This window comes from Macrobrachium rosenbergii, chromosome 59, assembly GCF_040412425.1.
Source record: "Macrobrachium rosenbergii isolate ZJJX-2024 chromosome 59, ASM4041242v1, whole genome shotgun sequence".
Classification (NCBI taxonomy): Eukaryota; Metazoa; Arthropoda; class Malacostraca; order Decapoda; family Palaemonidae; genus Macrobrachium; species Macrobrachium rosenbergii.
Window position 1 is genome coordinate 37,650,248 of NC_089799.1, and position 24,130 is coordinate 37,674,377.

The following is a 24,130-nucleotide window of genomic DNA, read 5'->3' on the forward strand; positions in this document are numbered from 1 at the left end:
TTGAAACAAAATAATATTTCACGAGTAAGCAATGCATAGTAAGATCTATTTACCCATAATTTTGCTTTAGTCTTATCAGTAGATATGCTCTCTCTGTTATTACGTCCTGTAATTTCCGCTTATTATTATGGCAATAAAGTCCAATAACAATTTCAATTTTGAAAGCAGATTATCATCAGTCTTATATACAGCATATAACATGAAGTAAAAACGACCTTTCTTGGGTTACTGTTGCTGTGAAACAAACTGAAGAAAGCAACTTCTATTATTTGCTTCAGAGTAAAAAAAAACTGTATCTTTATGTGTAACAAATCTTTGTTTAATTTACGTTTTCATCAAATGATATTTCTCATAGGTTGGTGATAGCAAGAAAATGAAGTTTGCTTGCCTAGGCTAGTATTGGTAGCTTTTGTTAGCCGAACCGGTTGAGCTTCAGCCGCTCGATGGACCGGAGTTCAGGCCGGCTGATGAAGAGTTAGAGGAATGTATTTCTATAGCCCTCGAACTGGTATTCATTTGGTAAAACCAATGGTTCTACTAAAATAAGTCATTTAAATCTGTTAATCAGCTCAGTGGTCTGTAAAACTTAATTTGGTAAAATGCTACTTCATTTAAACTTTACTCTACGTGTAACTTAATTCCGATTATATTAAAATAATTTCTGTTTGGTAAAAGTTATCGAATCGTCATACCAATGAAAAAATACATAGCCTTAAAGGCTGGACACAATAAAGGCCGTTTCACACCGGATGCGATTCTAAGCGCGCTACACTGTGCTGCAGAGCCATGCTAGCTATACTCGCTATGCATGTTCACACTGAAAGCTACGAATGTCTGTGAACACACACAGTTCCTTTGCTGCAATGATGGGAGATGGTACGCCGTGGTCCCTTGAGATGGTGGTGGAGGAAGAAGAGCAGGAGGTGGATCAATTACTGTTGAGTTTAGCAATAATAAGAGAAACAAGAAGTGGGTGCAGGGCACAAATATGAAAAGACTAGAATCTGGTGAATATTATCATCTTGCTCTAGAGCTGGAAATGGATGAGAGGAAATTTAGACAATATTTCAGCTCAGTTCTCTGAAGTTCTATCATTCATGGAACAAGATATTAAGAAGGAAACCAACTACAGGAAATCTATCAGTACAAGGGAGGTGGGGAGGGAACATGTGCTGTGAGACCCAAGTGCCCATGCGCAAGACAAGCTCCTTCCACAAAAATTGTGCCCGGCAATCTTGGAAGCTATGCACACTGTGTCGCAGACATCGACAGCATAGCTTCAAACCTGGTGTGAACGGCCTTGCTTAAAACAATGCCAACAATTATAAGCCATGTGCCGTAGCATGGCTACCATAGCGTGGCACGCATAGCATCGCATCCGGTGTGAAACAGCCTTTAGGAAGAGAATCTTGGCCAAGTAAACACGAGGCCTAGGCTTATATATTTGGCAGGTATTTTTTATTTCCTCCTTCTCTAAGGAACAATTTTATTCCAACTATGTCAATTTTGCTTTTGGTTGCGGTTGTATCATAATGCTTATTAAACAACTCTCTCTAAGTATCCTCAAAGTCGTACACTAGAAGGAAATTACTTTGCAAGCATTTTCTGTTGTTTGTTTACAAGACGCTTTCCAATATTTGAGATGTATGCATACTAGAATGCAAAGTTCTTTATGTCAGCTACAATAGACATCAAACATATTTCGAAATGTACTTCAGGTGTAAGCTTGAGTGGAAAAAAGTTTTTACCATCAATTGCCTTATGTGCGTAAGTTTATATGACTGCCTTTTATACACTCGTACCGGTAGCGTATGATTTAGAATGTGGCAACGCACGTACTTATGCTGCTTTTAAATGTGACAAAATATAAACAGTTAATTAAATTAATCACTGTCTTGATACTGCCTAGGTCAAACCTATATGGGGTACACCAAGTTTTAAAGTTCATTCTGTGGTAAATTTGCAATCATTGTTTACAATGACCTTTAAGAGTGGATTATATAAAATGAATTTTTTTCCCCATTTCTTATCCTACCCTGCTACAGCTGGGAAATGATAGCGCACTTCTACAGCGGCGTCTCTCAAAACTTCTCAAGAAAGTTTACATCATCGTAGAACCATAATGAATATTTTTGTGAAGATCGGAAAGCAAAATGTTGATTACTCTGTTAGGCCAAAATACACTCAGAAGTCTTCGGGCCTAATGACTAGTTTCAACTGAAACTAGTTCTTTGATAGTCAGCAACATGTAATATACTGCAGGTACTGAATTATTTTAGCAGTAAGTTTTCATTCCCATGTAAAGCCATATTAAGTGATTTGAAATCTGCAGTTAATGATACAAAATTGCAAATAACAGATCTCATAGATTTCCAGTTCTTATATTAATTTAAGCAGCGTTAAGTTTTTAAATAACATAAGTAAAAATAACTACAGTTTTAAACGCAGTATGCAGCTGTTTTTTACAGTAATAATTTAAAGAAACTCGATTCTGCTCAGTGTTCCCAAATCTAGCATAATTTTATGCTTCTAGCATAATTTTGCCTCAAATTAAGTGTTTAGCATCTTTCCTAGAATAATTTATTTTTTAGCATAATTCTGCAATGTTTGGCATATTCTAGCATAATCTTCCTGACAAACTCAGATTTCATAATTTCCAACTTTCCAGCGTAATCAGAACGTGAAAAAATATTTAAATGCATCCATTCAATGAATGTAGGCTACTCTAATTGTCATCAGCCATACGAGACACGTTGGACGGTTAGGTTTCGAAGTCTGAACTTCTGTCGGAGTCGCATAGAGACGCAGACTCAGCTGATTTGTCTCACCCGTGTACTGTATGCTTCGTCATTTGAACCAACAAACGAGATGCTTAAAGCAGTGGGTACAAAGGATATATACCCACAGTGGCCTCAGTAAGTAGGCTAGATATTTGTTTTAACTGAAGATAATGATTTAATTTTATTTTGAGAAATGTTTCAGGCTGTATCCCCCAAAAAAAAACACTAATTTTATTTTAATTTTGAGAAATAATAAAGTCTGTAGGCTGGAATCTGAATTTAAGAGGAATTATAAATATATATTTTTTTCATTCTGTGGAATGTGTGTGAAAAAACTAGCTGGCAACATTGTTCTACTCTGCAATATAAATTGATCAATATTAAAATAACAAATAACATTTATCGTTGTTTTAATTAATCACTAACCTTTTAATGTTTAGCTGATCATTAGCCTAAAATCTGGCATAATTCTAGCATAATTCAATGATAAATCTAGCATCTTTTTGGTCTATTTAGCATAATTTCACAACAATTTTAACATATTATCTTCCTGAAGATTTAGATTTGGCAACACTGTTGAATCAGCTTCAGCTGTAACTTTAGCGACGCGTTCGACGAAACTAAGTTTTCCTTTCGTTCTAGTTTTTCCTCGTGCTAGTGTCTCTGTCCCAGTGTATAATTTTATTCAGTGACAGACAAATAGCCTATGTGGGACAGACTAAAGTGACATATTGCAAGAAATTGTTTTTTTATGCATTAAAAATGACCGAAAAGTTGAGCCACTGTGCTAGTTCATATCACCCATGTGAAGGTTATGTGGTCAACCCTAACTACTTACCGTAGGCTTCATGGGATACCCAAGCCTAAATTATGAGGTGAGTTGTTGCAAAAACCAAATTTTCATTCTTTGGCAACAGTTTTGTCCCCTTTTAATGTAGATCTGGGCTATCACAAATTCCTGCAAGAGTCAAGTAGCCTGCTCGTATTATAATGATAAGTCTAGTACAGGTCGGGATCGTGATCATTTGTTGGTAATAATATTTTATAAGTTGCCGATATAAAATTTAATAATATCACGTAACCTAGGGATGTTTACTGGTTACAATTTTGCCGTATTAGCTATGGTAGGGGCCTGGTATTGTTTTACCTTATAAGTCGTAATCTGATGAAGGGCTTTTCAAAAATGTAGGTTCCAATTTCATACCGTTTATTGGCAACTTAGAAAACAATCCCATTTGTTAATAGTAAATATATAGCCTACAATTTCACCTGAACGTAAAAATTAATGTTATAAGGGTTTTAATGCCCACCTTTTGGTTTTAGATGTTTATTTTAATTATCCTTGGAGATCCGTAGGTTTTGAGTTATGGATCGCCGTCATGCAGGGAGTTAGGCTTATGGGTTTCAATAAAAAAAGTACGAAAATTATTTAAAAAATGAAAATGCACCAGGAAGGTAAATTTCAGAAGATACAGCAAACCAAAGGTTCCAGGTCCTAATCCGGGTAAAATTTTACCATAATCCAAAATTGCATTCTTGACGTTAAGTTTTTTCATATGTTAATGTGCGACTTGAACATTTCTGACCCATTTCGTTAGTGACAAAACTTTTCATACAGTCACCATAGGGGAAATTGGTGTTTTTAGGCGAGGAAAAATACAAAAATAAAATACATGGATCAATTTAACCTAACCAGACATAGGGGGTTGCGTCCTTTCCTCGCCTGTGTTCATACCCAGCCGGGGAAGTTTTGCACTCCTGGACCCCTTCACCTAACCTAACCAAGGATATTGGGCCCTTACATAGACATAGATCCCCTACCTAGTCAAGGGTCACGCCCTTACTTAGCTGGAGAAGGGGGTCAGGACTTAGGACTACAATCTAAGATGCCAGGTCATCACCTAGCCCTAGACCCATCCCCTAACCTAACCCAGGTCACTGCAAGTAACTATTAGATTGAAAATATTCCATAAATTTACCTTAATCTGATTCAGAACTCTTAGTAGGATTGATGTTTTGAGACTGGTCAGGATCTTCCTTAAATGTTGAAAGCCTCAGGATGTCAGACTGTGGAGGATCAACCAGGAACAAAATTGCTTCTGTGTTGGAAGAAACTTCCTAGGAAGTACCTTTGAAGTAGCTAACCAAATTGTTGTCTTTTCTTTGTCTTGGTAAATTTTGTTTTAGCAAAGCACACACACGCACACACACAACACACACACACACACACACACACACACTTTCGAACATTCAAGTTACGAACATTCATAGATATGAACTGACATGGTGTCACAAGTTCAAATTTTGCTTTGTGCACATATTCTTTTGGTAAGAATTTTTGCAAAGAAGAGAAGAACAAGAGGGGGAAGAAGCTGTTCCTTTAACTCCTTCTCTTATTATCCCGAGTTTTCTTGTAATTAACTACTATGTATTCTTCTTACAATCAAGCAAATACTTGTTAATACTCGTAAAATATTCCTACATATTTGGATTTTCCCGATTTAACTTGTTCTGTGATGAATTCCCATTTTCTATATTTCCTCTCAATTCCTGTTTCCTATTCTTTCCTTTCCCCAAAGGAAACATTTAGTATGTATTTTTGTCAGTACATGATTGAGTGCGTTGCTTATCTTATGAACTTCCAGTATCAGATGCTGCTCCTGTGAAATTCTCTCCAAAGTTCAAAACTTTCAAAGCATGGAAAAAATTAAAATTTTTTGAATGCATTAATCTAAATTTTATTTTCTTTTTATCTTGCTGGCATGCAAAGTAATTGGTGGGAGTTTTGTTCAAGGGAGCATGACGATAACCGAAAATCAGCGATAATAGCGCTGATCCCTGGTTGTCAGCACCGATAACCGGGGATCGGAGCCAAGAACCAGGGATCGGAGCCAAGAACCAGGGATCAGCACTGCCAATAAGTGGGGATTTGGAACACTTTGTAAATATATATTGCCCTATATTTAACATTTGTGACAATATATATATATATATATATATATATATATATATATATATATATATATATATATATATATATATATATATATATATATATATATATATATATATATATATATATATATATATATATATATATATATATATATATATATATATATATATATATATATTATATTATATTATATTTACAGAAATACCCCAGACTTACGCGATTCGAGTTGTGCGAATTCACAGACACGCGAACTTTTCATTGGAACCTAACTAATTGTCATACACAAGTTTTTGACAGACACGGGAACATTTGTGAATACTGAGAAACCCAGCAAAAGTGTATTTTATGTTTAACTTTTTATGTAATAAGTTTTCAATCTTTTATATGTAAATTAAATAACATTAAATAATAAAAGCAATAATTTCTCTCTCTCTCTCTCTCTCTCTCTCTCTCTCTCTCTCTCTCTCTCTCTCTCTCTCTCTCTCTCTCTACTGAGATGAGAGAATTTTTATTTTTATTTGTTCTGTATGATAACTACATTTTTTACCTAATAATAAGTACTAATTTTTAAATAATAATAATAATAATAATAATAATAATAATAAAAATAGTAATAATAATAAAAGTAATAATAATAATAATAATAAACTTGTAATTACAAATTTTGTATGTGATATGTATTTTGAATAAACAAATTTCTTTCCCCACTTCTTTTGACATGTCTATTTAACATGACAAGAAGGGGGAGTGTTATTGATTAGCAGGTCAAAGAAGGGGGAATGTTGCTGATTAGCGAGTCAAAGGTTTCTTATGTAATTCTCTCTCTCTCTCTCTCTCTCTCTCTCTCTCTCTCTCTCTCTCTCTCTCTCTCTCTCTCTCTCTCTCTCTCTCTCTCTCTCTGTCCATAATAACTCATAAAAAATATCACTCTCTTAAGTAAGGACAACTGTTATCTCTCTCTCTCTCTCTCATTCATTAGCACAACCTACGTATTAATGTTTCTTTGTATGTCTTTAATTGTACAGTAGATAAATTTTAAATTTATCTAATTTTACCTGTACCTTTAGCAAACAGTAAATGCGCCATTCTAAAACATAGACACAGAGCATTTCAAAACAAAGAGCAAGAGACAGAATAAAGAAGTTTTTAAAAATGAGGTGGAGAAGACTTCTAAAAATAGATCGGTGGAATGGGGAGGGAGAGGGAGAGAGAGAGAGAGAGAGAGAGAGAGAGAGAGAGAGAGTATACTAATCTTCACACTCTCCTATATTCTTATGTCAACCATTTATTTCTTTTTTAACTATTAGCTAACTTTTTAAATGAAATTACATTAGCTTTCATTTCATTTAAAAGTTTATTTAATATTGAATTTCCATCTTTTGTTATCATAAGAATAGCTCTCTCTCTCTCTCATGCTATTCTCTCTCTCAGTCGGATTTCAAGGTTTAGCTGATCTCCTTTGGGACCAGAACTTTTGCCCATCTTTGCCTCCATCTCTTAGGCATAATCTCATATGCCGTTGTTATGGCCTTCCTGACTGCCTCAAGGTTTCTCTTGTCACCATTTTCTAAGGAACTGAGGGCATCCTGACCCTTTCCAGCCACGTGTTTTGCTAGGATCATGGCAGTCAGTGGGATTGTATTCCGAGAAGAGGGTTTCCACATGCTCCAGCCACGCCTTTGGCTCTGCATCATTCCAGGGGGCAATAAGGTGGTTGATATTTGAGATAATGGATGGAGAGGAGGCCTCGGTTGGATTAGCAGCTCAGTGTTGGGCCAGTGCCTTGGCACTTTCCTTGCTTGGATCTTTCGAGCTCGAGTTCCTTCTCTTTCAAGGCTAATTGATATTGACACTCCTTTTCTTTCTCTTGGGACAAGGCTAGGTGATACTGTCGCTTCATGCTGTCACTGCTTTTCTTTCTCCTTTTCTTCATGCTGTCGCTGCCTTTCTCTCTCTTGGCGCTCCTTTTCCGCCTGCTTCTCCTTCTCTTCTTGACTTAGCCGTTCCAGCTGCAATTCATACTCTTTCTTCTTCTCTGGTTTTCTTAGCGGCAGCTACTTGCTCCTGAACCCATTGGATCAGTTGTTCTCCTTTTAATGCCGTAGGTTTACCTATGTCGGTGAAAAATTTGTACACCTTGGCTGATGCTTAGCGTGGGGTCTGATTTCCCCAAGAATGTTCAAAATTTTAGGATGGCCATACAACCAATTGTGTGGAAAATGAAATGGCACTCTGAACGGGCAGAGTGTATTCTAAATAAGGAAGTGGTCTTTAGAAGGTGCCACTGGAAAATGGGTGAGCTCCTCTGAGATGACTCTGAATGGCAGCGTACCTTGCATAGGTCACACTGGAATGGAAGTGTCCCTTAGGGATGGTGACACAGCAAATGGGAATGTCCCCTAGTGACACACTGAGATTTACCCGTAGGCTTGGGTGAGTTCCAAAGAACTGGATAACTTAAGGCATCTAGGTGCAATTAATGGGTTTTTAAAGCACAAAATGTGTGGATTGGTTCACGAGGAATGAGCAGTGTATCCAGCCAAGTCAAAAGGAAGGATAGAAGAAGTGTGTGCAATTCTCCTATTTGTGCAGGCTAGGATTTTCCACGTCCCAGTTGAAGGTTATGTTCATCACTGCTTTCAACTCACCTCTTAAGACTTAGGTGAAAGTTTTCTGAATAATGTTTGTATAACATTGTCTTTCCTATATGCAAGCTTGTATGGCATAAACTATCCATAATTTTGTCTTCTCAGAGCCACTGTATCATTTTCAAGCAAACTTGACAGACACTATCTTTCGGGAAAGGGATCAGAGTTTGTTTAAAGAGGGTGAGGGGAAGGGTTGCCATGTCCATGGTCTGCAAGTCTGATGGCATTTCAAGCAAACTCGGCAGACAGTATATATCTAGGAAAAGGGATTCAAGCTTGTTTAAAGAGGTGGGGATGAGGGGTTGCCAAGGCTTTTTTTTGTTGTAAATTTGTACAGTGTTAACAATCCACATTTTTGTCTTCCTCAGAGCCACTGAATAAGCTTCAAGCAAACTTGGCAGAAAATATCTTTGGGTGAAGGGATTCAGATTTGTTCAGGGAGGGGTAGCCATGCTTTTTGTCTGCAAGTTTGTGCAGCATTAGCGATCCACATTTTCGTCTTCCCCAGAGCCACCTAATCAGTTTCAAGCAAACTTGGCAGAAAGCATCTTTGGGTGAAGAGGATTCAAATTTTTCTCTAGAGCTACTGGGCCAGAAACAACAAAGTTTTAGTTGAAAGCTTTGTTATGCAGTGTGGATTCAAATTTCTTCAAACGCTAGCCCCCAGAGCCATAGTGAGGTTCAGAGGTTTGCAAACACCATCCTACTGAAGAACGTTCAAAGAACAAACATTCAGAGATATGTACAAATGGGATCGCAAATTAAAATTGTGTTCAGAGTGCTCCCCTTTGCCATCTGTAAGTTCAAATTTCGTTTTATGTCCCTATTCTGTACATACATTACTCTATGTACAGTGTATTTTGTCTTAAGATAAACAACATATGGTACTCTATTGATTTGACATCTTACTGTACTTATATAGGCATGAAGAGTACAGTAACCAACTTACAAACAATTCAGCATACAAATGGCTGTCCAGAATGTAACTTGTTTGTAAGTAGGGTGGTGTCTGTATATGGATGCATTCATCCTTATGTACTATGCACTGAAAATTCGAATTTATTCAAAATAGGGAGCCATTGTGATGCCACAGTAGAGTCCAATTTTACCTTTAAATTAATATGTGTGAAAATACAATTCATACACAACAGGTAGCTCAAGTAAGCTGTGAGACCTGTGGACCTCTTGTTTTTCTTCTTTTTTGCAATTTTATTCTGATCATTGCACCATTGAGATGGACAGATCTGTCAGTCAGTACATTCCTAACTCCACCATTGGAAAAAATGGCCTGGCTAAAATCCAGAGCCAGTTGGGATCGCATTATTCAAACTTGTCAGTCACTGCATGGTACATAAGGATGAATGCATCCATATACAGACACCCTACTTATAAACGAGTGACGTTCTATATTAGATCCTGATCCCAAGAAAAAGCTAAATGAAATGCTGATGGCTATTTTAATATGTCCCTAGAAAGGTAATAAAATTTAGGACAAAAGAGCAGCCATGGTTTAGTGATACATGTATATGAGCCTACCATGACAAACAGACCAAATTCAACGCATGAAGACAAAATTGTTCAAATGAAAATTACACTATTTTTGTTGAGTCTTGCCATGCTGAGAATAGAACTTACCATACAGCCAAGAGAAATTACAATAATTCCTTGAAGAGCAAACTTGAAGGAGTTACTCAGCCTCATCTATGGTGGACCAAATTGTCATCATCTATCAGGCTCGTCTTCCATTCCACCACTACTAACAGATGGATGATAGATTGGTTACTGACCCCAGAGAAAAGGCTGAACTGCTTCATCAAGCTTTTGAAGCTAAGCAATCAGCTGAGGGTTTCCCTGTCCCTAATACTTGTCATCCTGAACCTGTTCTTACAAAATTTTGTGTTTATCTCTAGGGATGTTAAGAAAATTTTGGATAAACTAGTTTCTAGTGTGTTTTCTCCCAAGATTACTAGATTCTATAGATTTTTATGCCGACGTAGTATCTTATGGATGAGCGCAAGCTCAGTAATACAGTGCCTGTTCTGAAGAGTAGCATATCTGCAGACTGCAATAACTACAGGCCAATCTGTATTCTTTCTATGCTCTCCAAAGTTGCTGACTAACTTATATATAAGCCACTATATAAGTATGTGGAATCTAAAGGATTGTTAGCTAAAGGTCAGTATGCATACAGGAAGCAGTTAGGTACCTGCGATGCTCTTTTAGACTTGACATGCCATTTGCAAGGGAACCTTGATAAGGGTTTTGAGTGCAGAGTAATTCAGATAGATTTTAGTGCTGCTTTCGATTTAGTAAATCACAAGGCACTTACTTATAGACTGCAGAATCTTGGAGTGGGTGGATATGTTTTAGGATTACTTCAAGATTTCCTTACAGGTAGGCAGCAGCGAGTTGCTGTGGATGGGATCCTTAGTGAACCAAAACCTGTTGTGTCTGGAGTTCCACGGGGCAGTGTTCTTGGTCCACTGTTATTTTTAGTGTATACAAGTGATATGGTTGTTGGCCTAGAAAACAAGATTGTTCAGTATGCCGATGATGCAACACTTGTGGGTGTAGTAAAGTCTCCACTTATGAGAAATGAAACTGCCCTCAGCCTCAGCTGGGATATGGACTGGATCAGTGAATGATGTAGTGGTTGGTGTATGAGGCTGAACTCCAGTAAAACAAAAACTACTGATTAGCAGATCTCATACAGATTTTCCACCCAATCCTCCCCTTCAGGTGGGTGGAACTTTGCTGAATGAGTCTGAAGCCCTAACTATTCTAGGTATAAGTTTTGACTCTCATATAAATTTTGAGAAACGTCTTAACAGTGATAAAATCAATGCAGCCTGCTGTAGGTCATTTGTACTTCCTTTACTGGAATACTGTTCCCTGGTGTGGATGTCTGCTTCTGCCAGAGATTTATCTCTCTTAGATAGAGTTGTTCGTGGTGGTAGGTTTCTGTTTCCTAATAGTAGCAGTTATGACTTGGACCATCGATGGATGGTCTCTTGTTTGTCACTTTTTCGTAAGTTGTATTTCCATAGAGATCTTTCACATTGACAATTGACCCATGATTCCCTTTATTTGCCGAGAGCAACCAGATTCGCTGAACAGTAGCACCATATGCAGTAAATGTGCCTCGCTGTCGAACTTCTCAGTTCCAGAGGTCCTTTGTTCCTCACACCGTTGGACTGTGGCACAGCCTCCCAGAGGATGTCGTGCAATTGGAACTTAAAAAGTTCAAGCGAAAATGCAATATATTACTACCCCAATACTATTCTTCTTGCACTTGAATACTTTATCTGATTATTAATTAATTAATTTTTTTTTTTGACAAGTGGGATCTCTTCTTTCTGTATTTCACTTTACATCCTCTTAATTCTTGCTAATGAACACCATATTCTTCGGAAGCTTGAATTTCAAGTCAGTGCCCCCCTACAGGCTTGTTCCGTTTGAGTAGGCTTGATCTACTGAATAATAATAATAATAATAATAATAATAATAATAATAATAATAATATTAAGAGTTTTGTCTCTGGCATATGGTCACAAAATTTCCACCCCACACACTCTTTACATGCCCTGTCATGTACTGCATTATATGACAATCCAGTATGGGGCCCCGGTGATGAAAACTGATCACATACCAAATGTTTTTGTTACGCAATCCACCTTGGACTACCTATGCTCCAACATTAAAACATCTGTGGCCTTTCACTTCTCTTAGCTGGCTAACCTGAGATGTTGATGAGCAGAATAAAACGTAGTTTAGCTTTCACTGACTTGATGTCATCTGCAGGATCACCGCCGCATTTATGCTTTTTGGAATGTCAAGTCATTCATCACTTTGTGATGTAGCAAAATACTTATAAAATACTGCAGACTGATCTCCCAAGTCTTGACTATTTTTCACTGCATCTTTTGGGATAAAATAATTGCTCCTCCCACAGTGGCGTTCCTGAGGGGGGAGGCTGTTTGAAATGCCCCCCACCCCAAAGTGAGGGTGACCCCAAAATGCGAAATTTAACCATTGCTGCTATGACAGGACAAGCTAAACTTCTGAAATTTGCATTTGCAAGTGTTAAAATGATCCTACAATTGCTCATATTCTAAAAATCCCCCCCCCCCCAACTCCCCAGCTGCTTTGGCTCGCTTCTCCCGCCTCCCACCCCATTAGAGGGGGCCCCAAATGGGACTGTGCCCCCCGGCCCCAAAATGTCTAGGAACGCCTCTGTCCTCCTACTACTTCTTTGTTTGACGTCTAGTCGACCATTTTTCTTTAATGTCTTCTGAAATTCTGAGCAATTGGATAACAGGTCACGGGTACGATTCTCCCAACTGTGGAACTTGCATGGTAAATTTGTTTCAAATGTGAATGCCAAAATGTAGATTTTTAATTAATTACGTAATGTCCCAACATTCAAAATGATCACTTATTTATGACTCATGCATGCCTTGTATTATCTTTATGTTTTATACGGGATTCGCTTATGTGCCATTAATATTTCTTTCTAATTTAGTGTTTGACAGACGTGTCATTATATTGCTAGGAGTTTTATGAATACTGATAGTTTTTCTTTATATCTTCTATCCTTGCTGCTATTTAAGACTAATTTTATGTTGTATAAGTTTATGCCATCAATGTTTCTCTGTAATTTAGTGTTTGACAGACGTGTCATTATATTGCTAGAAGTTTTATGAATATTATAGTTTTTCCCCATATCCCTAGAACTGCTGCTATTTAACTAATCATTACTTTTAATGATTATTTACATTAGTAAACAAATTTGTCATGCATTTTCAGATTCTGTTTTATATCTATTTGGGAGAAAAAATTCCCTATTTATTGCCCTTTCCGATTGCCTTACCAGTGGTATCCCAATCTTTTGCTTTGGATCTGCTATTACCAGCGATCCATTGAATGAACAAGTTAATTGATCTCCAATTCGATGTAGTGTACATCATGCATTCCCTTTTCATATTCGAAGTGTTTTTATTTCTTCATTTTCAGAAGGAAGTTTAAATTGACCGCCCTCCTTTCTGTGGGCGTAGCAGATGTCATGGTTCAGACGTATTGCTGTGAAAGTTTTTAAGTTTCCTTTTAAGGATATAAGGCGTAACTAAATTGCTAGGGCCCCTAATTACCATTATAATAATTGTTACGATTAAAGTAATTATGTAATAAGAGAAAGACGGCTCGCGTTTTCTTGCTAACCTTAGACTAAGTAGTTGGTTAAGGAATTGGGATTATTACGTACGTGGCTCGTCAAGGGTTGACACATCAGTGCTTTACTGCTTACGCAAGGTTTTCGTCATCAAAAATTACGTATTAGACAATGTGATTGTCATTGACGGAACTATTAGATACTTTTATTTTTATTCTCATTTGATTAATGAACACGTTCAGTAATAGTACTCTGCTCCCAGCCGATATGACAGTTAAATCTCACATGAACCCCCTCTGAAACATTCGCTGGTTCAGCCCTTCCTCTTGCAGTCATGCTAACTTCTCCTGTCAATAAATCATTCTGAATTTTGCACCTGTTTAGGATATCTTTATCCCATCGAGTAAAAAATAAAAGAAAAAGGAAGAAGTTACTAATAACTTCTTAAAAATAAACTGCAACTTATTAAAAATAAATACTGTATATCCGAATATAAGAAATTGGTCATTGATTATTTATAAAATGCTAAAAAAAACTACACCACGGGCGCGCACACAATCGTTAAAAATAGCGTCTCCAGCTTGGAAGGAACCATCTGGGCGCGTTCTCTTAAACCCGTGGCGTGTTGACTAAAGTAAATGATGTACTTTGCGGCTTGCGCGCTGTGCGTTACATCCGAGGTTAGAGAAAGATGAAATATAAAATAATCACCACCATATAATGAAAAAATGGGAAGGGGCCCCTTCGAGGTTAACCCCCCCCCCTTCACCCGGATGAAACGATTCACCAGGTATTTTTAAACTGTTCATGTTTCTGCATAAACCTGTGGTCTTGTGTGTAGTTCTATGTATGCGTATTTGTATTGATCGACCTAGTATCCAGTGTATGTGGAATAACTTCTTCTTCTTCTTTTAACGTGCTTTTTTCCCATTTGTATGGGGTGAGCACGATGCCTTCTTTTGAAGGACTTTGATTTGGCTTTGGGGTAGACTTTGTAGTCTCGATCGGCTGCCCTGCCTGTCATCGCTTAGACCCCGGTAGCGTATGTACATGGAATAACATGCTGTTTTAAGTCATGACAAATAGTTTCGCAAGAATGTAGAAACATTTCCATTGCCATAAGGCTCTGTTACGCAACAAAAGCTTTGTTACTAATCATGAAGGGCTTACTTAACATATTACCTGAGGCTATTCAGGTGTGGGCCTTGCAGTCATCTTATTAAAGAATGGGCGAGACGTGATATAAGTACATTCTGAGAGTGTTCATTTTATTAATCACATATGTGATTCTCACGGTAAGAATTGCTTCATCTGTTTGGAATCACTACCACTAAGTTAATAAGTTGTTTAATTTTCTTAAAAAATTCTTTGAAGTACTACTATACGTTGGGTATTATTAACATTAAGACATATTTTCCATCTTTAAAATCGATTGTATTCTACGTGACCTTGAAGTCGTAGGTTAAAGTCTGTAGTATTTTCAAGAGAATCTCTTGGGTCAAGTTTTGGTATATCAGTGGGTTGACTGCAAAGAAAAATTAAGGTTCTCGTTTGCTTTGGCGAAATTAAGGTGCTGAAGTAATTTCTTGTCATTGTTATTGTTCCTAAAAAGTTTTTGTCTTTGTTTCACAATATAAGGAAAAGAATTCTGGTCCTTTGAAAAGCGCCTGGTAAGCAGCACTTTCGCCTCAGCCACAGACGACCCCAATTGGTGTTTCAGCCATCCCTCTGGGTCAGTCACCATTCATTGGAATGTTCATTCAGGACCAGGAGTGTGTTTCTAGTAGCAGCAGCTACGAGAGAAAGTATTATCAGACGTAGCAATGAATGGATACAATTTCAAGTTTACGATGTGCTGTAGTTCCTTTTGGATATGCGCTGTAATGATACCTCGAGGTGTAACATAGCATTCTAGTTCTTTTGCATTTTCTTTTGCAGTAAAAAAATTATTTCTATGCTGCCTAATTAATTTTCCCCTCTTTCTGTTATTATTGGAAGTGCTGTTATTGTTATATTCCCCCTTTAGTTGTTCATTCACGGCATTTTTCCTTGCATCATATTGTCTTTTATGGTTTTCTTGTTATTTTCTTTTTTGTTATATTTTCTCCCGGACTTTACTTCCTTTTTGATTGAGTCTAGTCTCATTCTATTGGTTATCCGTTATCTCTCTCTCTCTCTCTCTCTCTCATTTTTCCTTGCATCGTATGGTTTTCTTGTTATTTTCTTTCTTGTTATATTTTCTCCCGGACTTTACTTCCTTTTGATTGAATTTAGTCTCAATTCTATTGGTTATCCGTCTCTCTCTCTCTCTCTCTCTCTCTCTCTCTCTCTCTCTCTCTCTCTCTCTCTCTCTCTCTCTCTCTCTCTCTCTCTCAAGTTTGTAATGGAGAAAGGAATGGAATTAACCTGATAAGTCACAAACCCTAAGAGACGTAATGTTTTACACACATATATTTTTTGCCGAATGACAGAACATGTCATTGCAAGTAATAAGGGGTCGTTTGAAATGTGGCAACAGTTCATAGCCCCCAGGGAAGTAGTTGGCGTGAAAGGGCCTCGTCACCTACTTAACCTGGGATGCTTCACTTGTTCCTCCCCCGTAGGGGGTTAGTGTCGTCAGTGCGCCTCATGCTGTGCACAGTAGGCATTACTTAAGGTTCTTTGCAACGTCCCATCGCCCCCTAGCTGCAACCCCTTTCATTCTTTTTACCGTACCTCCGTTCGCATTCCCTTTCTTCCATCTTACTTTCCACCCTCTCCTGGTTCCTCGTTGGGAGAGTGGGTTCCGTTCTCAGCTAGCACTCTGCTGGCCGCGAGTTCGAATCTCTGACCGGCCAACGAAGAAAAGAGGAATTTATTTCTGGTGATAGAAATTCATTTCTCGCTATAATGTGGTTCGGATTCCACAATAAGCTGTAGGTCGCGTTGCTAGGTAGCCAATTGGTTCTTAGCCACGTAAAATAAATCTAATCCTTCGGGCCAGCCCTAGGAGAGCTGTTAATCAGCTCAGTGGTCTGGCTAAACTAAGGTATACTTGAACAACCTCCACATTCTCCTAACACTTGATTCAAAGTGCAACTGCGAAGTTTTCCCCCTGTTACACCTTTCAGTCCTTTCTACTGTCATTATCCGTTTCAGCGCTGAATGACCTCATAGGTCCCAGCGCTTGCCCTTTGGCCTAAATCCTATATATTCATTCATGAATTTGTTCTTCGATATTGTTACCTAATTAACATAGTGTCGTTTGGTGAACATGCTTTTCGCCACGGTTGGATGTCTGTGACTTTGTTGCACATGCACCGTTGCCAGCGGTTTCTTATTAGATAAACAGGTTCGTTACTTGTTGCATTATGGAGTTGCCACACTTCTCGTTAGCTTGTCATGATATATACCGAAATTCAAGGAGCCAGCTGTGCCTTAGTTTGAATGAGATCAGACCATCGCTAACTGAGAAAGAGGTGATTAGTCGGGCAGAACAGTTCGCCTTTTTTTTGAACAACAGTCATGTGTCAGTTTCTGCACAAGAATTCTCTCTTCTCTCTCTCTCTCTCTCTCTCTCTCTCTCTCTCTGAACATTAATACGTTAATTGTTCAATGCTGGTGTAACTACTGCAGGTACATACAAAGTTAGCTTCTCATGCGCACTCATACAATTATGCGTTACCCAATTACGGTTCTAGGTTTTGCTATACTTGTTCTGTGACACCTGTGACCTAACCATGAGAGAGCTCTTTGTCCGGAATCTAAAATTATTTTAGAAATGATCAAAGATTGATATATATAGCACTGCTTTCTTGGAGGATGCCACACCATATATATATATATATATATATATATATATATATATATATATATATATATATATATATATATGTGTATATATATGTGTGTGTGTATATGTCACAGCACTAGAAAATTTTGCGTCTTATTTGAATCTTTTCATATTTGAAGCCTCGTGATGAATTTATATGTCAAAAAGATTCAAAATTTATATTTCTTGTGGTTTTATTTGGTGCTGGTGGATTGTACTCTGTCATAAATAAATCATTGTTATTTGTATCTGTGAGAATGTCAGCCTGAATGTCCTTTTTAGTTTTCTGTAGACTGTTGTGACCTTTGCTGTCGAGGCCTAAGGCTAGGGACACTAGTCCTTACCATCCACCCTCCAATCATCAAACACTGAGTCCCTACCTCATTGTTTTCATTTTATTTAAGGTTAAAGTTAGCCATCATCAGCACTAGTAAAATTTTTCGGCCACATTTGATGATTCATCGGCCGTGGCTGAAGCCACCACCGGACCCTGACAGTTTCATGGGTGGCTGATAAGAAATGGCTTGTGATGTCAGAAAAAATGATTCAGCAAGGCGCATATTTCTTGTTTGGTTTTAATTTGGTGCTGAAAGGATTGTAAACTTTGGCATAAATAAATCATTGTTATTTGTATCTTTGGAACTCTTTAGCTTTCCAATCCTGTTATGATCCTGAATTGTTTGTTCTGTGATTAGAATGGTAGTTTTCTGTCCAAAGAAAACTGTACAATTGTGACACGAGAAACTCTTTGCCTTCTCCAAAAAGCCGGGTATTTTTCGACCGTCAGATGCGTTTGAGATTTTCCCTTTGACGCTCTTATCATTTTGAGCCTATTTTTCAGAGGGCTGCACCCTTTGTCTTTAGCTATTTTATCATCCACCCTCCAATCATCAAACATATCAAATTGCAGCCTCATTTCAGTGACTATCAGTAGTTTTCATTTTATTTTCAGTGACTTAAACTCATTCCAGTGACTGTATATGGCACTCATTCCAGTGACTGTGTATAGAGACTCATTTCAGTGACAACTCAGGCTCATTTCACCGACTGTGTATGAACTCATTTCAGTGGTCACGACTAGAGTTTTCATGGTCCGTGGAGACTCATTTCCTGTACCACCGGACCGTGACTGTATAGTTTCATGGTATGTTGGAGACTCATTTCAGTGATAAGAGTTTTCATGGGCCGTGGCTGAAAGTTTGACTGTATACTCATTATACGTGACTGTAAAGGAAACTCGATTTCAGTGAATGTCTTCGGCGCATTTTTGTGACTGATTTATCGTGACTGTAAATAATTTCCAAAACTGTGAAAGAGATTTTCAAACTTTTCAGTGACTGAGGTATTTCTGGCTGAAAGTATTAAAATATCTACGGACTCATTTCAATCTTTGGAACTCTTTTAGTGACTGTAATCCGGAGATTATGACCCATTTCAGTGACATCATTGGTTTGTTCTGTGATTAGAATGGTAAGATAATGTTCTTCAGTCCATTTAAGATTACAGTAGTGTACAATGTGGCGAAGTTCACGAGAAACTCAGTTATGTTAATCGTCTGGCTGTGTATGGAGACTCGTTTCAGTAACAAAAAGCTCATTTCAGTGACTGTATTTTTTCGACCGTCTGCGTTTTTCACGATGTGACTGTTTGAGATTTTCCAGTGACTGTTGACGCTCTTATCCTTTGAGCCTATTTTTCAGTGACTGTATATGGAGGGCCAACACCTGTATATGGAGACTCATTGTCTTTAGCTATTTAGGAACATGATATTCACCGTCTTTGTGTGAAAACCAAGACTACATTCATTTCAGTGACTGTATATGGAGACTCATGTCAGTGGCTATATGGAGACTCATTTCAGTGACTGTATATGGAGACTTATTCCAGTGACTGTGTATGGAGACTCATTTCAGTGACTGTATATGGAGACTCATTCCAGTGACTGTATATGGAGACTCATTTCAGTGACTGTGTATGGAGACTCATTTCAGTGACTGTATATGGAGACTCATTCCAGTGACTGTATATGGAGACTCATTCCAGTGACTGTATATGGAGACTCATTCCAGTGACTGTATATGGAGACTCATTTCAGTGACTGTATATGGAGACAGGCTGGATATTCAGCGCATGTGTCAGAGTATCAAGACTAGACTTCGTTCATTTTGTCAAGCTTTTTTTGTGGTATATTCACGAAAAGTCACCTTACATAAATGTTTCGTCGAACTGGAAAACACTAGTTTGAAAAGCGACGAATTTACCCTTAACAGTTTTGCATAACAATAATACAAGTATATAAAGCCTTTTTACCGAGACAAACGTTTCGATTATTCGAAACACTGAATTGAGAGAGGGGCCAAGTGGAGAAGTACAAACTTGGCCACTGAAACTCATTTAGTTACAATATGAACGGATGTATTTTCATGCAGCATCCACATCAAGAAGATAAAGCGAAATTGATAGCTAACATTTTGCTGTTCGCAGATGTCGAAAGAAGAAACTGAAAATAGGAAGGAATTCATCAAATATGCCCGGTACTACAGAGACATCATACTTGAGCACAAGCAAAGGAGAAACAGAACGATCAAGGGAGCCGTTTCAAAGACAATTCCCATCTACTACTACAAAAAGAACCGTTTAGCATTATTCACTCTGAAGCATTTTCGGAAACAATTTGAGCAAATGGTCAGCTGTATGGATGACGTCAAAACTTGATGCTACTGAATAATCCCGGGAACGGTTTCATGAAAAGAATATAGGCTGGCAGATTGAATGCGTTTGTATAGGTTTGCAGACTTTAAAAAAATTTCTTTTACTGATCCCCTGTTGTGAGCCGAGGTGCTGTTTCTACTTTCATGAGAGTTTTACTATTTATAGTCATAGTTCCCCAAAGGGGGTAGCTCCGTCAGTGTACCTCACGAGCGGTGCACTGTAGGCATTACTTAAGGTTCTTTGCAGCGTCCCTTCGGCCCCGAGCTGCAACCCCTTTCATTCCTTTTACTCTACCTCCGTTCATATTCTCTTTCTTCCACCTTACTTTCCAACCTCTGCTAACAATCGTTTCATAGTGCAGCTGCGAGATTTTCCTCCTGTTACATCTTTTAACCTTTTCCCCAATATTCCTTCGGCCTAAATTGTATATTCTAATTCTTAGTTACTCATTAAACAGACATATACAGTAGGTTATTTGATGTTTCTCTCTTAGTTGGGATAGATTGTGGGAGATTTTTATCGGATGGGGTGAGTTATGACTTTTACACGGCTGGTTCGGTTGTGAAACATTTATGGTCACCTTTAAGCTGAGGCACCTGCTTCCTGGAACTACTGCACAGGATATGTGTTAAAGTGTTCGAGGAAGAGAGAGAGAGAGAGAGAGAGAGAGAGAGGGGTTGGTGGGGTGGGGGGTTAAGTGTGATTAGAAAAAAACAACGAGGCGAATTAGTGAAGGTGAAGTCCCCTAGACAGAAAAAGAAATTAGGCTGTGAAAATGAAACCTTTTTAATACTAATAAAATTCTCTCTCTCTCTCTCTCTCTCTCTCTCTCTCTCTCTCTCTCTCTCTCTCTCTCTCTCTGTCCTTTAAGGATGAATAATATTTGTTATAGAGTTACAACATCTTCTAGAGACTAAGTTTAGTAAACTAGGAAAACGCTAAGCTCATCCTTCCCATGTTGACTGATAGTTATCATTGATCCGGGAGCAAAATTCAGTTTGAACATGTGCTTATAATTAACTGGCAAAGCAAATAATCATGGCGTTTTTCATGTTGATACAAATAGCATTAGTATTCTTGGACCAAAACTGGCAATACATTTGGCCGTACCCGTCTCATCTTACCCTTCGAGGGGCATCCCCAGGATGGAGTTACTTGTATAAGGCTTCTGACATGACTGGGAGCTCCGAGGAATGGACAGGTTGCTAAAGGGACAGCGAAAGGATGAGGTCTTCTTAGTGGAGGAAACAATTGGGTCCTATCTTGACCAAAACTCACTCAGATCACCGCATACACTCAGGGAAGATTTGTCGGTCTCTCAGTGCCTGTTACGTGATGGGGAACATTGTCGGCTTTCTCAAGTGTGTCAGTTTTTATTCTTTTTCTGAAGGTATTCTGCTAATAGGGACACACCCACATTGTCAGACATGAGTGAAAGTGTTCGCGCGTCTTCGTCGTAACGGACTTGGTAACGCTGCTGTGTGTTCGCACGGGTAATGTAATTTCAGTTTCTGTGGCTGTTGCTCGTCAGACTTCCTGTGGCTGTCATGTTATGAGATTAAAAAAAAGTCGCTTTTAGTTGATTTTTGTGTGGAATCCGCGATTGGATATGTCTTGGGCACGCATTGTATAGAAATATTGACATTTCGTTACTTTATCATTTACATTCTTGTGAAAGGAAAATAATGATAAATGGACCGTAAGCCAGGACAGTCCAGTCATGATATTCTCGGTGACATACTTTGGAACCGTCAGTGTTTTTGTGCAGGAGGGGAATATGAGTGCAGAAGAAAATTCTCACACGGTTGTAATTTGTCTTTTTTAACATGTTTGGGAGGAAATGCGGTCAGTGGCGTATAGCGGATGGCAGTCACGACGGAGGGACGAATAATGTCATCAATATTATGAAGCAAATTGAGCTTCATACCTGTATAAACCATGAGTCACGGTATTGCGCCACCGCGGTTCATACCTCCTTTGCTTCGAGTATCAGACTGACGTAGAACATGCGACAGTCAGATCTTGTGCTTTTAATCGTTCCTGAAACCCATTGTCGCCGTTTCCAAACTTTTTTTAAGCGTTTTTCAACAACGGTGGAAGTAAGGTAGACCATATGCCACTGGTTTAGGCTATTATGACCAACATTATGGGTTAGCGTGACCGCCGCCTATTTTGTTAGCGTTTTTACCTTCGCCACTTTTATGTCTGCCAAAAGAGAGGATTACGCCGGGAGAAAGTGTAGGAGATACAGCATTCTCGAGTGTTAAAGTCTGAAGCTACGAAACTTTCGTTATGCCTCGGAGGGGGGTTTTAAGTGTTTGCAACATTACGGTGCTGCGGTACATTCAGGCGGAAGTGTTGAAACGGTGAAATTTCCCCCTGCGTTATGTAGTTTCGTTTTTTACTCTTTATTCGGTTTTTCTTGTCAGCAGTAGTTTGCTCAGTGGCGAGTCGAGTAATGAGTGTGACGTCGACTGGAGTGACGCAAATATTAGTGGCTGTATATTTATTCGGTAGTGGAGTGTAGGCTTCAAGTAGCTTTGCTTTTAGAGTGGTTGCTTTTTCGGAAAATTTCTGTTACTGATATGATTATTGGTGGTGACATGCGTCCAGTCATTAGCCTCAATGTTAACGCTACGAGAAAAAATAATCAAGACAAAAATAAAAATCAGAAGGTAGCCTCCATAACCCCCCACTTCGTTTGAAAAACATCACATGATAATAGAGGCCGTCTCGACACTCATCATTACATTATTATTGATTATATATATATAAAAGTTTATCAACCCTGTAAATACAGACATAAAAAATGGCATTCCGCCGAGGGCAAAGAATTCCAGGAATTCAGCTGACATAACCTTTCGTTCCTTGTATTAGTATCCGCGCTATATACCTATGTGTATATATATGTATATATATATTATTTGTATATACGTACATTTATACGTCTGTATTTATATGTATATACAGTACATATATATATATATATATATATATATATATATATATATATATATATATATATATTACTTACATATACATATATGTATATATATAATATATATGTATATATACAAATATGTATGTACAGTATGTATTATATATATACACATACATATTTATATATATAGAGATACAGTATATATACACACTATATATATATATATACACAGTATGTGTGTGTGTGTGTGTGTGTAATGTTTATATATATGTGTTTGTATTTATAATTTAGTTTTTTTGGAGAACTTCACCAAAGTGTTTATGAAGAACGAAAGTTTACTTGTTAGGAAACAGGTATCGAAAGCAATTGTCGTAGCATAAGTTTTCACCTGAATTATACTGTAATACGGTAACTTAGAAACAACACGTTATTAGTGGGTTTCCATTTTAAACGACGGAAAGCTGAAAAGTACTCGGTAGAAATGTCAGCAGCATTTAATTGTCCACAAGTACATCACAACGAGTAGTTCATGTCCGTAATTTCGAAAGACCAACTGACAGCAAAGGAGGCGCACCACGTGAGGTCAAGATGCATCGAGACGCCTGGGAGAAAGCGGGAAACGGAACTGGATGCGAAGACAAGGATCCTGAGAGCGGGGTACTTTTCCGTACCTTGAAAGACACTGCAACCGGGATACGCAATGCATTTAAAAAGGTCAAAGCTGAAGAGTGACTGTTCACTGGTTCCGAAACTCTGTTAAATTTGAAATCTTTCCCGTGTTTCCCATTTTTTGTAGATCTGTTAGTCAGAGAAATGATCAGAATGTCATGGTTTAAATGCAAAATTTCATACCTTCTCCAGTATTTGTTTCACAAATTTTTGTCAGAGAACAAGACTTCCGTGTTCCGGAAGGCAAACACTTAACAATTACTCTTTTGAGATAAGCTAAATTTTGATGTTGCTGCTGTGCTTATTATATTTCACAATCATTATAAGCTGTAAGGCGTCTGTGCCTAAGAAACATACACAGCATCTACAGTTACAGTCAAGAACATTATTACACATATACAAGGGTGTCACTGAGTTGTCCACCGCATAGATTTTCGGGCACTAAA

The 24,130-nt window shown here is 38.1% G+C and overlaps 1 protein-coding gene across 1 annotated transcript in view; it reads left to right on the top strand.

Annotated features, from left to right (window-relative positions):
- Nucleotides 1-3,361: 3,361 nt before the first annotated feature.
- Nucleotides 3,362-24,130, top strand: part of LOC136837732 (very long chain fatty acid elongase 7) — a 483,891-nt gene continuing 463,122 nt past the window's right edge. Inside the window, exon 1 of the mRNA XM_067102656.1 lies at nt 3,362-3,655. The gene's annotated coding sequence lies outside the window, so the exon portion shown is untranslated. The remainder of the gene's footprint in view (nt 3,656-24,130) is intronic.